This window comes from Vicugna pacos, chromosome 35 (genome assembly GCF_048564905.1).
Source record: "Vicugna pacos chromosome 35, VicPac4, whole genome shotgun sequence".
Lineage (NCBI taxonomy): Eukaryota > Metazoa > Chordata > Mammalia > Artiodactyla > Camelidae > Vicugna > Vicugna pacos.
In genome coordinates, this window is record NC_133021.1 from 7,267,562 (window position 1) to 7,277,390 (window position 9,829).

Here is a 9,829-nt window from a genome sequence, read left to right on the forward strand (position 1 = left end):
CTTGAGTTACCTGGCTTTCTTTAGATAACAAGCAATGTTTTATTGTTCTGACTACCTGGTCTTTGTTGTAAAGCTCCTATATAATCCTAGCTTCTCCCCTACTCTTGCGAGCAGTCCCTCAGAGTGTTCTGAGAGGCGGTCATCCTGGCTCGAGTCCTTCTGACAATTAAAACATAACTCTTAATATTCAGGCTGCACGTTTATTTCAATCAAGTCCCAGAATAGACACAACTCATCAATTGTGTAATGGGACACACTGGATCAGGAACCAAAAGAGTGTAGTAGTCCCTAAGAACTACGGCTCCCTCTTTCTTCCTGTCATTATACAATCCCACCAGAACTCATTACTTTGCTGTCTGCTCCTCTGGCAACCAAACTCAGAGAAGAGTCAACTCAGCAGAGCGTCCTGCTGGGGAGAACCCCCGCAGCAGCACTGCAGGCTGCCTGCCCTCCCGCACGCTCTGACGACTGCTAGTGTCCTCCGTGGAAACCAGGCCAACAGAGCTGTTCCCTACAGCTACAAAGTCCCAAATATTAAACAAAACCTTTCATTTTATACTATATGTTACATATATACCCATCTCTGAAAACAGCTTTGCCAGAAGCCCAAATCTTCAACATTAATCTGCAAAGGCAAACCAGGTCCCCAAGGGAAAACAAGCCTTAAGACGATGCTAAGACCTCCAAAGTCCTCTCCACGACCATAAACCAAACTGCCTGCAGGTCTGCAGCTGCAGGAGGCTACATGTCTGCTTTTAAAGCAACCCCTTCCTGCCCTCGGGTGCTACAATGCCCTTCTACGCCCTCCCATCTCAGGGTAAGAGCACCCACTGCAGAACCTTGCAGGGCAGCACTGACAGGACTGGACAATGAGGATCAGAGCTAAACTAAGCCTTCTGATGACACGAGTTGTCACTCTGTCACTTTACAGATGAAGATATATATAGAGAGAGGTGGGGTGTTATTGTTCAAAGTCACACAGATAAAAAGTGACAAAGTCTATAACTCTGCTCCTCCCTCTGGTGTGACGCCCCAACTGGGACAACCACAGGGTTCTTTCGTGCCTGCCTGACCAGTTCTTTCCTATCACTCATGACCCACCACAGGGTCTGAAATTAGCCTGCATTTGCAGCATCTTTTCCCTCCAGTTTCTCAGGAACAAGGCTGTTCGGGCCACTTTATGACTTCCAGGTCCCCGAAATCTCCGTGCTCAGGCTGCTCTTGCCTGTGCATCCGGCCCGCTGCTCAGAGGCTCTTCCTCCCCTGCAGGAGGACGTTTCTACTCTTCACAGGGACACCCCCTTAGGGGATCCCTCCTCTCGCCCTCAGCATGGCAGGTGTCCCAGGCCACATCGCGAGATGCCCCAATAGGACTGCATCTGCCCAGGTCTGCTAGTCAGACCAGCAGCCTCAGAGCCAGGGATTATGCCCAGGTCACACTGCAAACCTACTGCCCGCCTCACAGACCCCAGCCAGCAGGTCACCTGGAAGTCACAGCAAGTGCCCCACCCAATCCAGAAGCCTCTTCATTTCCCAGCACCACTGATGACTGGTTTCCAAACTTTGGTCAGTTTCGCACAAAACAACACCTTCTACTGTGTAGCGGGTGGTTTTTGCTTCTGCACCCCATTCTTACTGAAAACGTTAAGGGAAACCAAAAAGCCTCTTCTCAACCCTTTTCTGATGATACCCTCCCACCCACAATACACATATGCTCAAGAGATTTGGATCCACGTGATTTTGTTTCCCTTACGATAAGTGGCTCAAAACACTGCGGGATTATTTTTCCTTTGAGGGTATTAGGACTCAGTTTCTCGGCTTTAATCTGTTTTTGTCTTTGTCTTCTTTGTTCCTAGCAGTTGCCACTTCTTACTCTCTTCAGCAGCCTCCCTCCCAACTTCTAGTCTAGGAAATCAGCTGTGATGAGGGGCACGGGGGCATTCACAGAAGATGCAACAAAGGCAAAGAGAGGCTATATAATTTGCCAAAGATATCACCTTCAACCCCCAACAGAGTGTGTCATGTCCCTGTGTTTAACTCTTATTCTAAGCAAGTTAACTTTTTGTAGATTATGTTTATAAAGATGAGAAATCAAAATACATACAAGGACACACATCAACTCTAAGATATTCATTAACTCCACTATTTTGTTTCTATTTATTTTATTTGTATTAAAAAATTAAGAACCCCTGCAACCAATATAGCAAAATGTTACTGGGTTTTAAATACAGAATATAGAGGGGTTAAGTGTGTCATTACTCATCCTTATATGTATGTTCACAAGATAAAATTATTTGAAAGTCTCTCTCCCCTCTCCCTACTCACTACTGGCTCTCACCTGAGATCCCAGACCACACATCTAACAACCTTTCACTTTACCCACAGCTGAACTCATCAGTTTTCCCCCAGAAATCCCTCTGCAGCTTTCCCTCCTCAGAACACAGCAGGACCATCATTTAACTCATTAATCCACCCAGAAACCTGGGCCTTACTCCATCCTACCTTCACAGACAGCTTTAAATCTTTCTTTTTACCATCTAAACATGCCTTCAATCTGTTCGCTTTTACCCACTATCCTACCGCTCAAGTGGAAGCCACCAACACTGCCCACCTGGACTCACGAGTCTCCCAAGTGGCCCCACAGCCACTCTCCCCTACTTGAGACAAATGGGATTGTGTCACTCCCATGCTTTTTGGGCTCTTTTCAGACCCACTGTTCATAGAAGAAACTCCAATTTCTTCACCTTGTGAAGGTGTTTGCCATGAAACTGTCAGCTCATGGAGGGCAGGGCACGCCCTCTCCCCTCAACCCCACTCTCTGGCAGAGCATCAGCTTGGGAGGACCCGCTGAGCTACATCAGCCTGTATCCTAAACCTGGTCTTGGGTTCTTAGCAAACTGCTTCACTTATCCATACATATCCAAGGTAGATAAGAAAGATTTTAGATGTTGAGCTAGACTATTCATTTGGGGATTTTGCACTGGCAACCTGCAAGTATATGTTCTAATATTTGTGTCTTCTTAAAACCACACCCAGATTAAAGGAGTATTTGTGGAATGTCTTCGGAGTAAAAGGGTTCTGTACTTTTACAGATTTTATGTTTTATAACATGAATAACCCGGACAGGGTCACAAATGGAACCGCCTCACAAGTGACAGAAGACAGGTGAGATGCATATAGCAACAGGTCACAAAGATGGTAAGAGCAAAGTTGTTTCTCCAAACCCCAAAAAAATTCCTCCAAGTACAGAAAACTCAGAATTTTGAAAGTAAAATACTATCATGTAAGGAAAGAAAATAAATAATCCTCTTCATCAGGGTTTCAAGATCTGACTGCAGAGTTATTAGCAGGCTATACTGAATCCTAGCACAGAAAAATCAGATGGACTACTGGTGAGTAAGTTCCAGGAAAACGGCAGTAATTCCTCCACTTGAAAGAGGACACACACTCACTTGTTCAAGGTGATTGTAAACAACATTCTGCAGAAATTCAGAATATTCAGGCACCGCTTCTAGATGGTGATGACACGGAAGGATGTCTTGGATGCATGCTTCTAACTGAGTCACCGGCATTCTTACACTGCAGGGGGAAACGGAGGCCCTCAGCCAAGAGCACAGATGTTCCTGTCATGTATCCCAGGTCGTGCCTCGGGGACTCAGTGTCCTGTAGCAGTCCGGCCCCAGGCGAGGACCAGCAGCGTGGCCCACCCAAGCAGGAAGGGCACTGTGCTTGAGAAAGCCCACACCAGATGGGAGCAAGAGTGGCTGGTGGGGTTTTGTGAACCTATGAATGCTCATAGAAAAACACCTGCATACATTCAAGTGATACAATTAACAGTAGCATTCTTTTTAACAAAATTTCAAATGTCAGTGGTAATTTTACCATTCCTTTTCTCTTGTCCCCTGCACTCTGAGACAGGCTTAGGTTCTCTCACACTTGCAGCTCTGATGCAATAGTTGTGAAGTTATTTTACTTTACTGCAAGTGTCTTCGCTCCACGTGTCACTGTGACTGTCGTCTCTTAACACAGTCAGATATCTTCCTGGATCTCTCCCTGAGTTCCTTGCTCCTGCTTCTCAGATCCTGAGATAAAGAACAGGTGAAGGCACATGACTGGAAAAGTCAATGTGGACTTGAGCAAAGTCCTCAGTGACCCCCTAGGTGAGTGTTGACCACCCCTTAGCTTCGATTCTCAAAGTTCTGCCCAGGGTGACATTCAGACAGGAGGGAGTCCTGGGCCCAATTAAAAGCTGTGTGGCTTGGGTGCGGGGAAAGGTGCAGGAGCTAGTTCCGTAGCCGGGACCCTCCACACCTCTGCTCCTGTCTCTCCCGAGGCCCCGCTGCCAAGCCCCCACGTTCCCTGATATTCTGTCCTTCTCTTCTACTCTACTTCAAGCCCTTTTACTCTTCCTTTATTCCCTGATTATCTGCAGCTGGAGAGATTTTTCCATCACAAAATCTGAAAAAAATTTCCTGCAGCTGAAAAAGAGGTCTCCAGAGGTCAATGCCCATATGGTGGTTCCTGAAGAGAGCCCCTGGTTAGGGGGACCCTCACCAACACTCACGGGACATCAGGTATGTTACAGGGTCGACCGCCCCCAACAAGAGTTTGCTGTGACCCCAAGGCACGCACAGCATCCCTGCTCACTAAAGTGTAGTTGTAATCCGTTATTAAGAAGCAAAAATAAAAAAAAATTCTCATGTTTCTTACTAAAATTATTTATGAGTTAGAAAAAGAAATTGTAAAAGAAAAGAACAAATTTGACTCCATGTTAGATGTGTTCGTTTGGCTTTAAACCTGTACCTTGTTTTCTAGGCTCCGACTTGCTATCTCTGCACCTTTTGTAAAAAAAAGTTGCCTTTAGCCTGAAATATCCAGGACAGCCTATTCTCCGGGCTCTGATCTTTAAGGATATTAGCTCTTCTACACTTATGTACAGATGGCAAGTGGCAAAGTAGATAATAACCTTTCTTTTATTTGGAGGTTTTACGGGGGCACCTTAATTTGACCCACCATGGACAGCTGCAGGAACAAAGGATTCCAAGGACAAACAATTCGTACAGCGAGAAGTTTGCAACAACCAACCACATCCCCGCCGCTTTTTAGTATAAAAGGAGACTGAATTCTGCTTTGGGGAAGAGAGTTCTACTGGATATCAATATGCCATTTTCTGGGTCTGCCAGATTTTCAAATGAAGTCACTATTCCTTACTCCAACATCTCATCACCCCATTTATTGGCCTGTCATGCAGCAAGCAGAACGAGTTTGGACTTGGTAACAAAATGACTGCATTAGAGGTAGTATGTCTCCACTGTTTCCTCATTTCCAGTATGTCACAACATATCAATTTTATATGCTGTTTAACAACATGACAAAGACCTATTATACGGAATTGATTCCACAGAAATAAAATTATTTCTACTCCCTCAAGACTTTTTTCTTTTCTATTTTATTTTGTTTTGCTTATTGAAAAGAAAATAAAAGTCAAATCATTTTATTTCATGTATTTTTATAGCTACATAATGTAAATACTACAAAAATATTTAAATTGCAATAAAAATTGTTAATATATTTGTATAAAGATATATAAACAATCAATGCAGATTAGGAAAGGAGTAGATATTTACTAAAAATCTACTGCACATCCAGTCTTTTACAAGCATATCCTGGAATATAAGCTCTATTATCCAGGGTCCCCCACCCCCATTCTCACTGCCGATTCCCTTAGTAATCAACTACCAAGGCACCAGCATAGAACCATGCGATCGCTATTTTAGGTATAAATGAATGAATTAGCTCATTCAATTCTAAAACAGAAACCTTAAAATAAATACTGAACTTATTTACAGATAAACAAATTTGGACACAAAAAAGTAGAGTTTCTCCCCCAAGACACAAAGATAATAATTGGTAAAGGCAAGATTTGAACTAATCTGCCTGATTCTAAAGCTAAGGTGGAAATCCCCTTCGACTGTGTAGGTCCAGCAGCACAGCCCATCACCCTATCTTTGTTCAGATCTGGCTTTAGACAGCCTGAGACAGCACCCCATTCCTATGGAACTCGAGGGGAAACGATAACAATAAGGATTTTATATTCAGTAGTTTCTTAGGTCTCAATTATATAAAGTGTCAGCAGGTCAGCAGAAAACTCTGGGAAATATGAGTGGGTCCAGAGCTTTTCGCTGATAAGAAACTCAATCTATCAGGACAGAGTGACCTTCCCATGAGTGGCCTCATGAACATAAACTAAAGGCAGCTGAAATGAAAACTAGCAAGAACATGGAAGTGAAGCAGGAAGGATCCCTACTATCCCCTGCCCAGTTGCCTCTTCACCCGCGTGGACAAGATGGCAGAAGACCCAGGTTCTTGTCTAAGTTACAACATCATGGATTCTCACCCATAAAATGTTGCGACTCTATGCTGTCTTAAGTCCTTTACAACTAAAATATGATGACACCAATATCTCAGCGGAATGTCTATGTCTCCACTTTCTCTCTTCTATTAGGAGACTATATCTATGGCCACAAACAGAAATTCAATTAAAAACACCATGCACGAAGCCTGGTGAAAGTCTGTGTAAGAGACATTGTTCTCACTCTCTGTGAATGAAAACTCAGAAAAAGTGGACCTTCTCCCTCTGTAAGTGGGAGGTAGACTGATTTTGTGTGTATGTGTGTTTGCACGCACATGTGTGTGTGTAAATCATATAAAATATATTCTGGGATTTGCACAGTTTTTTTTATGATACTATCATTTCATGAGGATGAGCCAACCTTTAAAGTAATTTGAATCTATTTTTCTGAGAGGCTCTTTTGGTGGAGGATGGGAAAGGGGAAAGGAAAGGAGGAAAGAAGTAAATGAAGCAAAGCTGTAAGAATACTGCTAGGGAAAGGCAAGACATTAATTTTTTCCTACTTGCATCACACACAAATTAGGGACTGGCTTTCCCCCATGTCTTGTCAAGCACTGAGCTGCAGAAGAACAGGCGACAGCCCATTTCTCACTGAGCTTGTGACTGTATGTGACATCTTATAGACACAAATTATTTAACCTGATCAAACACTCTAGCAGCAGGATGTAATTCTCCTAATTTGAGAGACAAGAAAACAGGAAGTGAAAGACGGTATATAGCTTGACAAAAGTCAGAGGACAAGTAAACTAAAGAGGATGAATTCAAACTCAGATCTGAATGCAGAGTCTGCTATTCCCACTCCCAGGGCTGGAAAATCCTTAACACAAGGTTCCCCAGCTCCTCTGCATTGTTCCTGGCACCAAGCATTTCCCATGGCGATGGTCTCCAATTCTCAGACACAGTGCTCTGTGCAGCCAATAACCTCCATTCGACCTTGATCATCTACCTGCCACGCCTACCAGGCTTCACCATACAGGCAGGAAAGCTGGATTTCAAGTGCATACAAAGCCACCCTGGTTTAAGCTGGACTGTTTATCAGCTTTTCCAGCATAAAGGCAGCCATGAAAGTGCTCACAGTTTGTACATGAGCCACACAACCTCTCTCCATCTGTCTCCCCACCTATACTACTTAGCTATGACCATTTTGAGAATCTTGGAAACAAATTTTTAAAAACAGAAAAGAAAGGATTCTGTAACAAGTACTTAATACTTACAATTTTAAATGAGAAGTTACAAAGTGAGTATTTACAAACCGAATCTGCCTTCCTAGGTGTCAGTTTTAACAGTTAAAAAATATAATAGCAAAAATTTCTCACTTAAAAAATTAACAAAAACATCAACAATAATCTGGAATAAACTCAAAAACAATGCCCATGTTGTACATGGAGAAAGTACAGGACTGTACTGAGGGGTAAAGTAAAAGTGTGAAAGTAGAGACATCAACCTTTTGTATGGAGGAAAGCAGTTTTAAAGATGTACGTTCTCCTAAAGATAATTCAAAATTACTAAAAAATCCCATGACAACACTTATCTGTTTTTTTTAACTTGAAAAAATTATATTAGAATTCTTCAGGAATAATAAAGTCATAATACAAGCCAAGAAATTTAGGGATCGAAAAAAGAATCAAAAAATTCGCACTGTAATATATTAAATAAATTTTTACAATATGTAAGATATAGTGCTAGAGTAAGAAAGTAAGATTGACAGAAATAAATCATGAGCTCAAAAAGAGACTCTAGTATACATAAGTATTTTTTACAGGTGGGATTTCAAATTAAAAAGCAAAGTATGAATTTAATAATTGTCTTGTTACAATCAGAGAATACCTGGAAAAAACAAATTCTATTCCCGTCAAAATGACCAAAAGAAAAATTACAGAAAATGATGTAAATATTAGAAAGTACTAATAAGAGCAAATACAACTCTTTGCTCATATCAATTCAGCTTCTCCTCACTGTAACAAGTACCATTATCATGTCCATCTTAGAGATTAAAAAATCCTACAGAAGAAATTTATACCATTATAAGAAAGCATTTCTAAGAATAAAACCCAAAAAGAAGACATTTACTATCTTAAGATTATTTTGGGCCACAACAATAATGAACCTACTGAACAAAATGAAAGGCAAGAAATGACAAGTAAAAGCTCTCTGATACATGTTGATGAAGACAAGGGGTTAATGTTCATAATACACATTGAGCTGTCACAAAGCAGCAAGAAGCTCCCCCACTTAAATGTTTGCAAAGGACAAAAGGGATCATTCACTTTTTAAAAGTCAGATGGCTAATGAGTGAAAAATGCTCAAAACCTCACTGGTCATCAAGTGCAAACTAAAATAATGAAAATCATTTTGCTCGTCATATTGGCAAATATGTTTAAAAGATATTATAGCTAGTGTCCATCTTTGAGACAACAAACTGTGAGCGATCTTTTGGAGGATGACATGTCAATGGATATGTAAACTCTGAAAAACGTGTGTGCACACAGGCTGAAATCCACTTTTAGGAATCGTTACATTTAGAAAAAATCAGTTCAAAAAGATGTACTCATCAGAACATTTGCACAGCACTGTTTACAATGGTGGGAAGAAATGCTGAAGTGAAATCATATCCAGCGATAGAGAATTGGTTACATAAGTTATTCTACATCTTTTCATTCCCCACAGGAGAAGGAATTTCAAGATTCACTTGAAAGCATCCTGTGATGTATGAAGTTGTCACATCCAAGGACTAAATTTCCAGAAACCTTAGCTAAAGGAATACTCATACAAGATCACAGGAATGTTTGTACAAGAAGGATGCCAGTCAAACACCCTTTCTGACAGTGGAAAATGGAGAAAACTTAAGTGTTCACCATCAAGACAATGATGCGGTAAATCACGGAGAGCTGTGGGCACTAAAGTTGCAGCGTTTCAGCGTGGTCCAAGGCCTTGTCCACAGTACTCTCCCACGAAAGGTGTCGTTACACAAGAGACCAAACCTGCACATCAGGAGACCCCTTTACTCTATCTGAAAGGACCGGGTGAGTCTGGAGTGGGAGGAGGTCTATGATATATACGTTAGTGAATAAACCGAGCTACAGAAAACATATAGTATGGCCTTATTTTTCAATAAAGCATATATACACACACATATACATAGATTTCTCATATACGTGTATGTATGTGTGTATATATATATGACAAAGGCATAAAGGTCGTGAAATATATACTCCACATTGTCAGCAGCTTTTACTCTCAGGAAAAAAGGGGAAGGGAAGTAGGGGACTTTCGGTACCACCACAGTTCTCTTTTCAGAATTTCAATTAAGTATACTTGGAATTTACTTAAGTACAAAGTAAAATGGACGATGCCTCCACAAAACAGAATGCTATACTGGTCATTAAAAATCATGTCAGGGGAGATAGAATATTGTAG